The 15,876-nt window shown below is 37.5% G+C and overlaps 1 protein-coding gene across 2 annotated transcripts in view; it reads left to right on the plus strand.

The window, feature by feature from the left end:
- Positions 1–15,876, plus strand: part of LOC121959969 (ras-related protein Rab-27B-like) — a 49,706-nt gene that overhangs the window by 20,283 nt on the left and 13,547 nt on the right. The window contains exon 1 of one of the 2 annotated variants that reach the window (XM_042509537.1): positions 1,808–1,893. The exons of the other annotated variant lie outside the window; for it this stretch is intronic. The gene's annotated coding sequence lies outside the window, so the exon portion shown is untranslated. Of the gene's footprint in view, positions 1–1,807; positions 1,894–15,876 lie in introns of those variants that run through there. 2 annotated transcript variants of the gene reach the window in all.

Raw genomic sequence — 15,876 nt, forward strand, 5'->3', positions numbered from 1 at the left:
AGAGTGAGAGGCAGAGTTTTGCTCAGAGCGTTGTATCCTTTCACCCTCCCTCCCTCTGCTTTGCTGGTGTCTCATTGTGTTATCGTCACTTTGGATGATTGACGTTTCTAATGAAGCTGTCACGGCTGCCGGCCAGCCGAAGACACACGGCTGCTACGATGTCGCTCAGACAAGACTGTGACACGGACAAGCAGATTGTATCTCTGCTGTGGAAGCAGTAATAATCTCATTGGCTGTGGTAAATATCTGTGGGCGGAGCCAATGAATTGTAATTTTCTTGTTAAATGTTGTCTAAACACATAAGCAGTCACACAAGAACTTAAAAAACACTGTAAAAATTACACAACCATAATTCAAATCAGGAAGAATAAGAATATACAGGACTTTTATAGAAACAGTGCTGGATACATAAACAATAATTTAATGAAATCTAACATAATCCTTAAAAAATATTCACTCAAACTGTGATGTAATAGTGAAATCAGCCAGGAGATGCAATAGACACAGAAATTGTGAAAAACAATTAATTTCAACACAGTTCTCTTTTCACGTTTTTTTGACAAGTGTTTTCTAACATTTATAAAGTGTTTAGAAAGAAATCACTGATCTTGCTTTACACTTTAAGGTGTCCTGCATTGCCAGGACAAAAAGTGGCACCCATACAGACAGACGGACAAACTATTTTCCCCGTACGTTTTATGTTTCAATTTTAATTAATTCACAATTCATTCTGAAGTAGTGGAGTAGAATTGACGCATAAAATAAAAATGCACTTCCTCCATTCAAGAATTTACCTGGGGCTGTCTTTATCTTTTCTTACCTACTTCCTGTTTTACTACTGCTAGCTACACACACACACACACACACACACACACACACACCTGAGGCTGGTCTGCATTTACTAACTGATAAGGCTCTGTGTGTGTGTGTGTGTGTGTGTGTGTGTGTGTGTGTTACAGTAGCTCGGCCCCACCCTCTCATGAAGCCAGAGGAACAGAGACGGAGAGAAGCAGAATTTAGCAGACAAGGAAAAGAAAAAAAGCACAAAGATAGAAAACCTCAAAACCACATCTGGACCTCAGTAGGTAACAATCCAGTTAACCAGTCAGCTAACCAGTTAGCCGACTGGCAACCAGTCAGCTACTGGTTGAAAATTGTAGGCAGCACTTTAATTTTTCTGACAGACTTTGATTAGTTTATTGTTTAGTAGCTGTAAACCAGCAACAGCTTTTTTTACCTTACATTTTTGAAAATTATGTTTTAAATCCACAATTTTCCTGCAATTTGTTGAACATTTCTTGCCTAGTTGCTCATTGCCCAGGTTTTTGGAAGAAGTCACACCAATATTTTTGAATATGGTTTTTCCCTTGCTTTTTAACTTTTTTTCCACCCTAGAAATTTTCCCCTCGCTTTTTAAAAATAATTTTCTAAATCCACAAATTTTTAAATAGAGTTTTAAATAATTCTGAAAGCAGCACAAGAAAAGCAATGTTGCTTCTGGTCTCAAAGGGTTAACTTAGTTTTTTTGTGGGTGTAGTCAGTTTCTTAGTCCTCCATTCAGTTGTGACAGGAATCCAGTCAGCAGGTCGACCTCCGAGACAGTCAGCAAGTCAGAGCCATTAAACCAGTCATCCATCTGTCCCTGCAGCCAGGCAGCGAGTCAGGTGGTCGCTGAGGGGAGTGGCTCTCCGCTCTGCTGCCTCCAGCTGAATGGCAGTCAGTCATCCAGTGATCCAGCCTCCCACTCGCTCGCTCCGTCACTCCGACACTCAGTCAGTCAGTCAGCCGGTCGGTCTGTGGGTGTAGATGCAGGGCTGCTGGTCAGCTGCTCTGGACGGCTTGTATCTCCCTCTGGATCTCACACTGTTGAATCAGCTGAGGAGCCACTGAGAGGTAAGGAGCTCAGCAGGATGTTTGTTTGGTTAATTTGCACTTTCCGGAGCCGACTTTTGCATGTGACAGGCTGCAGGGTGATCTGGGAGAGACAGCCAGGATCTGTGTGCACATGTGCAGACAAAAAAAAACTCCAAAAAGAAGAGTTTTTAAATGCAGTTGTGTTGCTGTGGAATGTGATCACACCCTTTTCTACATGTCGATAACTGTTACCGTGTTGTTGCGCTCAGCTGCATCATCCAGGCCGCTTGTTATCTGGGCTCTGAGTTTTGGCCGACCGGCGAAGAGGCAAGCTGGTCATGAATTTCACTCATGGATCTCATGATATTGGTGATGTGATGAAGGAAAGCAGGAGGCTCACAGCTGTTGTTGTTGTCTCCTAAAACTTGTGTAAATAAGTGGTGATTTTAGTGTCAACTTAAGTAACCAGTTTGACTCCTAGTTGTCTGTTATTTGAGGAAAACTTTCTCTTGTATCACTGGAGCTGAGGAGCAGCTGTACCAGCCCTGCGAAACATGGATAGGCATAATTTGTGGTGTGCCCAAATGCCTTTCACAAGCTATTTAACCCTGTGAAACCTGAGGAAACTGAGTGATTTATTAAAAAATAATTTTTAAAAAAGGACCATCTTGGCAAGTAATGTCCCACAAATTGTGATTAGTAAAAGGTGACCAAAAAATGGCCCGGAAATTAGTTGTACAAAGGGGGAAGATTATTAAAATAAAATAAAAAAAAGAAAAGAAAAAAAGAAGTAAACTAAAGTAAAAGTTTTTTCAGGTAATTTTCTTGGAACTTTTTACTAATTTCTGGCTAATATTTTAGCCATCTGAGTTGCTAGTTGCCTTTTTCCTAGTCTTTGAGAGAAATCTAGACAATTTTCTCAGGTTTCAAAGGATTAATTGTATGAAATTGTATTTTCAGCCTTTGAAGAAAAAAAATAATAATAAAAACCAATAAATGTACAGCTGACTTAGTTCTCCTGTCAGGTTTCTTTGATGTTGGGTGTATTTAATTATCACCCAGGGCGCACTTTTTCATTTCATCAGACGCTTTTTGAATGTGACGTGTGAACTGGACTTGAAGTCTAATATTGTGCGATAGGAGCCTCGTGTGCTGTGCAGAAGAAAAACAAAGCTTTGTTTAAACAGTATTATCTTAAAACAGGTTTAACTGCAGAGGGGAAATAGTGTCATTTAAAGCCTGGAGAAAACTGGAGTTAGCTGCAGGCTTCTTTGGATGCAAAAGTGTTTATGTGGCATTTCTTTGTAATGAGAAATGTTTGTTGCTGCTGCTTTTGTATCAGGGACATTTCCTCTTTTATGATTTATAACCAAGGAGATTCTGAGGTAAATATTTGACTCGGGCATGCATGCATAATGGTGAAAACACTGAAGCCATTTTGAAAATTACATGAGTGAGTTTGCCTCTAGTATGTGAAACCCCCTGCGGTGAAAAAACACTGAAACATGTAAATATTAATGTCTCGCTCTTTCTCTTTGAGGCACAAAAAAAAAGAAATAAAAAATTGCATTTTCTCAATGTTAAAAGGACAGTTCACCCCCATATCCAAAATATGTAATTTTCCTCCTACCTGTAGTGCTTTATATATATATATATTTTTTTTTTAAAAAAAAAACTCAACATCTCTTTCCAAAAGTTACACCACAAACTACTAACCTGCCATGCATACTCCAGCGTTTTCTGTTGTTTTTGCCGATTTGTGTACACGTGGATCGTTCTCACAACGATCATATAGAGCAACTTTTTTAAGAATGGCGGAAGGAAAGACTTTTCCAATTTTAGTAGGGCCGTTGTCATCTAAACGTGTACCAATATTCTGAAAAATAGCACTTAGAAAGGACTAATTTTGTTTTGTTATATTTCAAGCAAAGCTTACTTTCTTAATTATAAGGTGCTCACACATTGAACACATTGTTATTCTTGGCCAACAAAATGTTAAAGCTTTTTTCTGTCAATGAAAGGTAGACGTGACAAACCAGTGCAGTAGCCGAACTGTCAGCTTTAATTTTGGTATCAAACAACAAGATTCATGTAGCTGAAATAATTCCTATGAATTGTGAGAAGTCATTCACTGCACTCATCATCTCCTCTCTGTCCTCTCTGTATCTGTATTTAAAGAGTCAGGCATGTGACATATTGGAGGTGTCCAACTCCCTTCTGTCTATTCATAGTGGAGGACAGAGACGTGTGTGTGTGTGTGTGTCTGCGCGTGTGTGTGTGTGAAAGCATTGTATAGTGGATTTTTTTGCTGTCTAAAATCTTAACTCAGCACTGACAGGACCTTATCACCATGAATATATAACATGTAAAGCAGTATATTAAGAAACATGCAGCACAGTCACAGTAAGAGGATGTAGCAGGCGGCTGAGTTAGTCTGAAACTAAATGGACGTAAAATTGTGAATAAATTTAAGCCTCCACTGAAATCTGATAAAGTACTTAAAATCTGCAGTGTTTTCTTCTCTAAGAAATGAATTAATAAGTTAGAACGTTCTGCAGTATCAGCATTGAGACTGTGAGTATTTGTGGCTTTGTTTGCCTGGAATCGGGTTTTAGTTTGTCATCGATGATGTGGTGTGTAAACCATTTCCTGTGGGTAGTAAGTATAGTGTAGTGTTATGAGCAGCACGTCAACATCAACAGCTTTGCATCTACAGCAGAGCTGTCACTGATTCTGTTTTATGGAAGTAAATAATAGTTGTGAGAATTTGAATCATTTGGTTGCAACTGAATATTGTATAAGTATATCATGAGTGTCGGAATATTTATATTAAACGTCCAAATCTCATTCGACTGACTTGATTTTCTCTTTAGTCGTGTAATAGAATAGAAATACTTTATTTTTCCAGTGAGGGAAATTGTTAAAGCTCTAAGGGTAGTTTCAGCTCGTAGTGGCCCAACGGTGAAATTTCACCGACATGTGATGCCCTATGGCCCAAAAAGACTTTTCCTATTGACTTTCACGGTGAAAGAGACATCTGTAAATCAGTGAATAGATTTATTTCAGCATCAAAACCACTGTGAAATGACTGATTTCACTGTCAGGATTTGATCCATTGGGTCTGGTAAGTCCTGGAGAGCAGTTGAAGCATTTTTTTCTGCATGCACCACTGAGCATCTCTAGGAGTAATCAGGGCCGCAGGTTTAACGTTGTATCCAGTTCTCATAATACATCCATAGGTGATTGCAAATTTAGACAGAAAATTAATGTCTAATGTCTATTTCTTATGAATATCATTTGCTTCCATATATTTAATGTAGTGAGAGCCTTTAAACTTTTTTTAATTTATTGCAGGTCACTAAAATTAGATTTTTTTTATGGTGTAGTTTTGATCAACAGTTACAGTAAATTAAGATCAGTTTCTCTCACTGTTGGGCTTTTTGTTATCTTTCAGTACTTTTTCTCACACAGACACACACACACACACACACGTGCACACCTGGTAGTTGTCTTAAGGGCTAACTGAATAATCCAGTTAGTGTGACGGGGGTTAAAGGTTAATTGATTTACACCTCCACTCACTATATAATTAGACTTCAAAAATGAATTGGACCAAGATAATACATAATATTTACTTTCTGTATTTAAAGGCGCATTGAGATCAGATTAGATCAGTTCAGAGGGGACTGTGGTATAGTCGATTTTCTATTCAATAGCCTGACAAATTTGTAACAAAACAACAGAATAAATACCTTAGAATTAGCCCAGCTGGTACATAGAAATGGTGACATGTTACTGCGCATCCGAAACAGGTCACACAAGGAAACCCATAACTCAATTAAGAAGCAGCAAACCAAAATTGCAGAGACTATTAGATTAGATTAGACACAACACCAAATGCTTCTTGGTGGACAGACTTTAGTTGTTATCGGCTGTAATAAAAACGAAAACCCTTCTTTCTCTGCTTGTTTTCATCTGTTAGTGAAACTCCTGACAACAAGCTGTTAAAGTTCATGCTAACTTTAACATCAGAACAATAGACACAAGATGAGCTACCTAACAGTGTAACAGTAAGTCCACTTTTTATTGATAAAAACACTGAATATGGATATATTGTAGCAGTGAAGCTGCAAGGCCAAATCATTCTTCTTGAGGACCCAGGGGACACTGGAAAGCAGGGCAGGCGCCACAGCTGATAATGATGCTGTGTACTTTACTGTCCTGGGGGCGAATAACAGGACAAAAAGTTCAGTCAGCTGACTGATCACATGACCTCCGACTCAATAAGCAATGGAGCAGAGAGGACCTCCACAATACAGCTCTTCCACACTCGGTGCACATCTTGTTTTTCATTAGTTTGTTGTTGGTTACGAGTCGACAGCTGTAAAATGTAAATAGCTTCAACTAAACACATCAGTGCTATTGGAGTCATGAGACCTGCAGGTTGCAGCTCAGTGCTTCACATTAGTTTGAATTCCACAGTAACAGTGTTTTGTTCTTTATTCGATCCGAATTAGATTTAGTCAAATTTAGGTCCTGCACTTGAAATTTGTTTTTATGCCTCCGTGCCGGCGATAGCTTTGGTTGGAGGGGTTATGTTTTTAGGCTGTCCACTGTCCATCCCATTCTTGTGAAGGCAATATCTCAAGAGCACCTTGTGGGGATTTGTTAAAATTTGGCACAAATGTCCAATTGGACCCAATGATAGTTCATGTCATTCTTTTGAATACAATATCTGAAGAAATTCTTTTAATCTGGCACAAACATCCACTTTGATTTGGTGGTCAAAGGTCATTGCGACTTTGTCCATCTCATTTTTGTGAACCAGGTAACTCTAAATTTGTATATCTTCAAATTTGGCACAAACGTCTACTTGACCAAAGGATGAACTGATTAGAATTTAGCGGTCAAATGTCAATGTCACTGTGACCTCATCGGTCTCATTCTTGTGAACGTGGTATCTCAAGAAATCCTTGAGGGAATTTCATCAAATATGGCACAAACGTCAACGTCACAAACTTGGACTCAAAGGTGAACTGATTAGAATTTGGTGGTGAAAGGTCACTGTGATCTTGCATCCATCTCCTTCTTGTGAACATGAGATAGGCCTTGAGGGAATTCCTTCAAATTTACCACAAACATCCACTTGTACTCAGCAGTGAGCTGACTAGAATTTGCTGGTCAAAGGTCACTGTGACTTTATCCATTGCATTTTTATGAACCAGGTAACTCAAGAACATTTGGAAGGAATATCTTCAGATTTGGCACAAACTTCTTGGAATCAAGGATGAAATGATTGCAATTAGTTGGTCAAATGTCACTGTGATTTCATCAGTTGCATTCTTGTGTACCCTATAACTCAATAACATCTTGAGGGGGTTTCTTCAAATTTGGCACAAATGTCCATTTGGACTTCAGGATGAACTGATTATAGTTTGGTGGTCAAAAGTCACTGTGATCTTGTGTCTATTTCATTCTTGTGAGCGTGATTTCTAGAGAACACCTTGACAGAATTTCTTTAAATTTGGCATAAACATCCACTTGGACTTAAGGATAAACTGACTCCGGGTCACTGCACTCTGGCCTCATGTTGTTGGCCATAACTCAAGACTTCATACACAAATTCTGACAACTTTTCACACAAATGTCTAATAGGATGAAATAATGAATTGATGACATTGATATCCAAAAATGCTATTTCATTGTGACATCATAATGTCCTTTCCTGGCTATTATTAAACGTCATAACTCAGGAACAGCAGGAGTCATTTGGTTGTGTACTGAATAGGTGACTCTCATTTTGAAACTGTGCTGATTGTATAGATTCTTTGTGCTACTCAGGGAAGATGTGAGTGAAGCATCCATGTTTTCACATGTTGGATATAAAGTTAAAGTTGGCAAGTTCCTGGAGGCATGCAACCGTGAGGTGGTAATTCGGGACAGGAGGAGCTTTGCGTTTGGAATATGAAGATCACTGGTGCCTTAAGAGTCACAGTTGTTAAAGTGTGACTTGTAAGTGAATCCTTTGGGTTTTCAGTCTTATTTTTGGTATCTTAGTTTCCCAGAAATCACTCCTCAATCAAACTGTGGTGTCCTCTTTGCATTCACTGTCATGCAGTGTGAGTTTCTGGGGGTTGCACTATCAACACACATGTGAACTACAGAGTAATCCCTCTGTACAGCAAAGAAACCACTAAATGATAAAACCCTTCACTTCATGTGCAACAGCAGAGAAGTCCCGGACTGTGAAAAAAAATGGAAATGCTTTTATGCTCTGGATATGCTGTGAGCTGGATCACTGCTGTGTTTAAGTAACCACTGACAGAGAAAAGCTGAACATATTGGTTTAGATGGAAATGTCACAGGTTTTTACTGCAGTACTGTAAACACAATCTGTTTAGTCATGGGTCCTTATGGGTAGTTGGTCATAAGTAGGCCATTTTATTACCTTCTTTAACCAGCTGACACACCACACAAGTATTTTTATTAGAGGTATTCTTTGTTTGTTTTTTTAAAGATACTGTATTTTGGAGGGCTTTTAATGCCATTATTTGATAGGAGAGATGACAAGAAATTGGGAGGCATGCAGCAAACGGCCACCAGTCGGGCTTGAACCCGGGCTGCTGCAAAATAAACTGCTCTACAAAAGGGCAGATCTTTTCAAATGGAAACTCCCACTTAGATGTTAGCAAAAGCCTGCATTTCAGTGCTGATGAACAGTAACATTGTGTTCAGAAAGGTAAAATACCTGCACCTGTCAGCTAGGCGCTCATGTAAACAAACCAAGTAAGTTATCAGCTGTGCACCTGAGATCATAGACGTGAGGTAAAACCACTTAAAAAAGCTGGTTCAGTGATTGCTGTCTTTCTGTTCTTTGAACCTTTTTAAAACAGAAAACATGTGTTTTATATTACTGTATTTCCTGGAAATGACACATGGGAAAGCCAACAGCAGTTTCTTTTGTGTCAATCTGGAGAGTTGTTTTGGGATCATTTTCTTTGGACCCAAGTGTTGGATGGATGAAAAGATGAACAAAACATCCAAAGCTGCTTCTTCTCACTTGATGGCTTGTTGTGTGCATTTATAAATAGTTTCCTAAAATAACAGACGTGACTTCTATCATGATCTCTGTAATACTCCTGAACTCCGGATTTGAACTGCCGACCTGCCAGTGTTAGTGCCTTGCTTCTTAATGTCCTCATCCCTCCTCTTCTGCCCCCCTGCATCCATGCTGACCTTTCAAATCCAGCTGTGTGTGCTGTCTGTACAGATGTTAGCCCACCTCCTGCTGTGGGATTAGGAAGGGATCGAGGAAGCCCTGGTGGGACTCACAGATGAGACATAAATAGAGTACACCTGAGCCAAGTGTGTCTCATCCAGAAGCCGGTGGACTCTCTGGTCCCATTTTGAAACCAGAGTAACTTCTTGGACAGAAGCCCTTTACCAAACTGTGTGGTGTTTGCTCGTGCAGAGAACAGCTTATTTGTGTCACTATAGCTGGACGAAACAGTAGTAATTGTAGTTTCTGTGCACAGCAGGTCATGCAGCTGCCGTTTAGCTTCACTTCATTGATCTTCCAGCTGTGTCGTCTCAAAAGTACCTTGCTGCTTTGCTAAGTGGGTCTGAAATGCTGAAAGGTTTCGGACAATCTGAGGGGTAAACGAGGACGACGTCTCGACAAATTGGATCACCAAGGGTCAATCTTCATTCATGTTAGCGATTATTGATCGTTCACTCTGGACTATAGATTGGTTGACGACAGCAGACTTCGCAGGACAGATGGAAACCGAATTAATTGTCTGATCTGCTTAAGATGATTCAGAGGTCACAACAGTCAGACAGAAAGGTCTCTGACAAATGTCAGCTGACCTTTAATGTAAAATAGATTATTAGGAAGCAAACGTTTTTTAACAACAGTTCAAGAAGATGTCATTCGCTGTTCAGATAGTTTTGGATCAGTATTGTAATTTAGCCAATTTTAGAACATTTTATTCAGGTGTTAAGCTGCTTGTGTAGAAGACATTTACCGTTAGACATTTTTTTTCAATCAGAAGTTTTTCAGAAAAAAGAGAGACGAAACATTGAGAAGTTTATATACTGTAGGCCTCATACATTAACCCTTCAAAACCTGAATTGTCATCAGTTTTTTTGTGCTGCATTAAGATTAGCAAATTGCTTTGATTTTGTCTGAGAACATGGGGAAAAAGGCAATGAGCAACTTTGCAAAGAAATGTCCCACAAATTGCAAGAAATTAGTAAAAAGTGACAAGAAAAGATGTTTAAAATTTGTTTTTTTGAAAATTGAAAAAATAATTTGGAAAAATGTCAAGAAAACTATATTTACAATCATTATACGAATAAATTTAAAATTAGGTTTAAAAAAACATACTTTCTACTCAGTAATCAGTACTTTTTGCGGTAATTTTCTTGTTTTTTTTGTTTTTTTACATTTCCTTTCTGCATTTTTTCAGGCTGTTTTCTTGTAAGTTTTTTTTACTAATTTCTTGCTCATTTTTGAGTCATAACTTGTTAAAATGCTCATTCCCCCCTCATCAAGTCTACTTTTAAATGGTTAAGTTTGAATCCTTCAGATTTTCATTATTTCATACTAGATTTTAATTGCACAAGGGATTCATAGGGTGAGTGATGAGTTTACCTAAATATTTATGCATTTATTTCATTGATAAAAGCCTCCCACCTCAAGTAAAGTGCTCAGACTTTCTCCAACTTTTGAGGTGCAGCTTTAAAAGAAACGCACTCAGATAAAAACTTTTATACCTAAATCTAAAGTCAAACCTCCATTTGTCATCACAAGCTCCTTTAAAACAGATTCAGATCATTTGCATTTTACGACTTGATGCTCATATAACAAAGATTTAAAGGATGCTGTGATGTTTGAAGCAGCCTTCGTGACTCCTCTTTTGGGAGCTACTTAAAACACAGTGAGCATTTTTGGTGAGAAGAGACACATTAATCCGGTCGGTGCTGATCAATTATTAACACAGCAAAGGCCAAGCTCCCGTCACACCCCTGCTGTAGTAAAATGGAAATCTTTAAAAAAAAAAAATCCATCCATAGCTTTTTCTGTAACATTTCTATGTATAAACTTGTCTTTAGATTTAAAAACGAATCCAAAAGATATTTCACTGATTCTATTGAAACTTTCAACTAATATCATGTTGGATGGTCGCACCCTAAAATCCTCCAAAATCTTTTTGGCTTCTGTCCTCAAAGCTTTTTTTCTAGCTATAAACTCTACAACAAAACCCTTTCTTTTTTGCCCAAAGCCATCTAGTCTTAAGAGAATAAATTAATTTGGAAATCTCACTCAGATTTGGATAAAAACATATTAAACTGATATGAATTATTTATTGATTTAATTAAAGGATTAATGTTGCATTATGTATAAAGATCTAATGAACCCCAAAGATACAACACCCTCATTTTTCATCAGCAGTAATTTGTAGATGATGAGGAATACGAGAGGTACAGGCTGTTGTTACTGTCTTTCTCTGCCTGGCAAAGTATATCCAGCATTAGAATAATAAACCATTAAATGAAAAGGCTATGAATATTCATCTTTCTACTCCTCTTTTTTCAGTCAAAATTATTCAGGAACTTTTTTTACTATTACTTGATGTTACTAATTAATTAATTTCTGATCATAATAATAATCGCTAAAGTGTTTTCTACAAAAGAAGCAAGTGGTGAAGAAAATGACATTATGAAAGTACTAAAAAATGGAATGATAATTTATTATTATCCCATTTTTTCATGTAACATAATTTCAAATATATAATTATGGTTTTCTGGACATTTAACCTGATTTTTTGATCATATCTAATAATATAATAATCCAACCCTGCTAATTTTCAGATCATTTTTTTGTCACCTTTTACTTACAAAGTTGCTCATTATGTTTTTCTCGTATTTTTTGAAAGAAACACATTTTCTAAGGTTTCAGAGTTAAATGCCAATGAAAGGCATCTGAATGCACCTCAAGAAAACCAATGTCGATCCAGGTGTTAAAGGGTTAAAGGTGTTAAGGACTTTCTGTCAACATTAAATCACAGAAGTAAGGGTGCATTCAGGCTTTATTATTATCTGCATACTTATGCAGTGGAGCAGCTTGCTGATATTAGCAGATATAAATAATGGAGTCATATTTGTGCATCATTGCTGCTTTAGGACTTCACACAATCTTCGTCCTCTTGCTCCGTTTTGCAGATCAAATGCACAGTGTGTGTAATAAATCTGAGAGTGTTTAGAGCAGCACAGAGCTGGGAATTACACTCTGGAGTCTGTCAGGTGGATTCATGCCTCTCCGCGGGGGTGCGGACTCCTCGAGTATTGGAAGTGATTTATGCGGCACTTTGTGCAAGATTTAACCTGTTGATCGTAAAAGCAACATCACAACACAAGATGGATGTGTTGTTCATTGTCAGGCCATGTTGTGCATCCATTATTTTCCTGAAGTTACAAAGACAGTTTAAAAAAAATGAATCATGACTTTTTTTTTCCTGATCCGTCACCTCAAACTACACCAAAAAGAAAAGAAAAAAACATTTTGTAAGTTAACCTCTGTTTAAAACTTGCAAAAAATGAAGCACTCACTTTGTCAATAGTCCATCACATGTGATGTTTAATGTGTTTGCGGCTCGTTTCTGTTAAAAAGAACAATTGTCCTATGACATGTCATGAGAGGAGAGAAAAATAATATTCTCAGTAAAACTTTATCTGATTATTTATTTATTTTTAAATGTCGCACTGAGAAGAATCAGACTTAGCAGGGGAGTTAATCTGACTCATAGTTTGAAGTTTCTCAATTTCTTTTGAGTGCCAGAACTGCAGCTCTGAAGCATGACTGGACACCTCTTTGCTGATATAACACGGCTCGCTAAAGCATCTGTCACTGCCACAACCCAATCCCAAAAAATATGCTGGTACTGTAACTTTTTGCAAACCATAGATTTGTTACCTTTGCATGTTACTGTGTTGTGGATTTAAATTTTACATTCCAACAACGCTGTGGTTAACATGTGGTTATGTGTAGTAACAAAAAAAAACTTGGTTATGGTTAGGAAAAGATCATGTTTTGGCTCAAAATACCTGGCTTTAGGTGCACAATCCACGCTGGAAAAACAAGAACAGGTCCCTAAAAAATACCCATGTCTGGGTGCTAAAAGCCAGCAGGGAACACAGCGATAGGTTGCTAAAAACACCCACATTTGGGTGCTAAAAAGCAGCAGGTAACACAGTGATGAGTTGCGAAGAAACGCCCACTTTTGGGGCTGAAAAGGCCCTGAAAAAACAGCAGTGACTCACTACGAGTCAACTCGTGGTCTGCAGCAGAGCAGGTGTCTCACCTACATTTCTAACCATCTACTATCCCCTTCACCAAAACATTTATTTGCTACCTCACTTTAGAAATGTTGATTTAAGTATGAAACTTGCAAATTTTACATATACAGAATGTGGTTTGCAGAAACTTACAATGCCAACATTTTCTTCTGGCGACTGGGCTACGCTTGTATCAGTTTCATACTCTCCATGTTGCATCACTGCAGCTCCTTTTTGTGACTGAGTTGTCGGTTCTGGAGGTTCTTCTGGCAGAAAACATGCTGCTACAGGAGTACAAATATAGTTTAACATTGTTAGTGGTCTCTGTGTGGCCTCCTCCACCCTCTGCTGCTGATACATCTGTTCTGTTTTCACAGTATTTTTCATCAGATTCTTCTTTATTTAATTTTTGTTTTTCTTCCTTTGTTGCTTCCTCACAGAGGCACATTGTGACGCATTTTAACACAAGCCTGTAGCGATAATCCACGACTATACAACTCTGTTCGTTTATAAAGCTGCAGATTAGTTTACGAAGCTGCAGACTGCTCGTGTATGCAGTGAGGACCGTTTTTGTCTGACAGATGTGAAGGATAACAGAGGAGGAAGAGCAAAACACGTCTTCCTGATAGACGCTCTGATAGTGATACACTGATAATGTGTCATCATGCAAATCGTGTCCTCTCTGAGCAGCGGGACTGGACTGTTGTAGGCTCCTGTCTTTCTGTTTGTTTTTATCCTCTTTCTGTTTGTTTCCTCTCTCTCCTCTTGTGTGCAATTGCTCATACATTTTTAATGCCACTTCGTGTTTTATGTTTTTGTTCTCACTTGTTATTAAGTCAGAGGTTTAGCAGACACCGGGAAAAAACACTTCCAACAACCTGATGCAGCAAAGCTGTAAACCATTTTTTCTATTAGTTGGTACATATGTCTAGTATTATAATTTCCAAAAACACAAAAACAGAGCATTACACTAACAATAATAACAATCAAAAGACATAAAACAGCAACAACACAGCAGCATGAAAATACATATACAAACAAAACCAAATAAAAGATATAAAATACATTTAAAATGAAATACGCAAAAATTATGTAGGCTGTCTTTCAATGCCATTCTTGTCTTATGATAATTTCTATGTAATTTTTTAACAAAGCTATAAGAAACTATAAGCTTTGATATAAAAGAAAATATTTAACAGTACTCCCTCTTTATTATAAATTATTATATTTAGCTTTATTATAAAAAGTATTTTGTTTAACTTTATTATAGCAGTACTTAATTTAATTTAACCTTCTTTTAACAGAATTTAACTTTATTATAAAAGTATTTGATTTAACTTTATTATAAAAGTTGTTTTTTTTAATGAAAGCAGTTTTCATGTAACTTCACTATAACAATATGTTATTTAACTTTATTATTAGCTGCTTTATTCAGCTGTATTGTAGCTGTAGTTCTTTTATAATTTTGTGTTTTGATATTCTACAGTAGTATAATAGGGATTTCAAAATGTAAGATATATATCATGTATTGCGATGTGATGAGTTGTTTGGTATATAAAATAGTGAAAACGATGACCAGTGTTTCTCAAAGCCCAACTCGATGTCCTCGGATGTCTCGTTTTTGTCCACAAATCAAAGATATTAGTTTACTTTAATCCCTGCTTTCTTTTATTCTGCCCTATTGTATTTTTATCTGTTTTTGTATTGGTCCTGACGGTGACTGAGAGTCTTGCTGTTCTCTGCCGTCAGCTGATCGAGCTGCTGTTAACTGTTTCACCCTCAGGGACTCATGACTGACCAACTGATGACACTGCAAACATTCCTGGTTTCCCACCAGTGACCACAGATCAATGAGCTCGACCCTCCTCCCTGTCTCACCCCCAACCTTGCACCCTCCAAGGGCTTCATCAGTGCCAGGACTTATGGATGCTAAATGTGTGAGAGCAAGGGAGGAAAATAACATTGAAAAATACAATGCACTGTCCCTCACTGAGTCAGCATAAGACCAATTGTGTCCCATATTTTCATGAAACTGTTAAAATGAGGACAATGCAAATGAGTTCTCTCAAATATTGGTAGGGACAATCATGTCCTTACAAAATATAAGCTCACATATTGCTCACAAATTAAGGCCCAAAAAGTAACAAAAAGAAGTTAAAAAAAAAACAATTTAAAGGACTTTTAAAAATAAAATAGACAAAAAAATGCAAGGAAATAACCTTGAAATGTGCTTACAAATAACTAATAATTTTGTAAAATAATTGTAAAAAATAAAATTACAATTTTTAACAAATCTAATTTTTTGGAGATTTTTCTGTCTTTTTTAAAAAAAAAATTCAAGTTTTCCAAAGTTTAAAAACTTGTGAAGGTGTCTGAGCACAGCACAAAAAAAGTGATGTTGATCCAGGTTTGAAAGGGTTAATCACCATTTGAGTGAGTTATATGTAGAAGTCAAATGTGCCTGGAAAAAAAACTGATCATGTAACATACTGGTATTCACTGCTGGGAATAGCTGCTATTTAAACAAACTTGAGGAAATGATTGGTTGTCGAATGTACCCTCTAGTTGGTGAATAGTGTCACTCTGATTTGTGCCGTGCTGAGATACAGGGAGGTTATTGTGCGCAGATCAGAGCTGCTGGTTAATCACTGTCCTCACTCTAATAAGGCGCAGTGTTATATG

This window comes from Plectropomus leopardus, chromosome 20 (genome assembly GCF_008729295.1).
Source record: "Plectropomus leopardus isolate mb chromosome 20, YSFRI_Pleo_2.0, whole genome shotgun sequence".
Taxonomy (NCBI): domain Eukaryota; kingdom Metazoa; phylum Chordata; class Actinopteri; order Perciformes; family Serranidae; genus Plectropomus; species Plectropomus leopardus.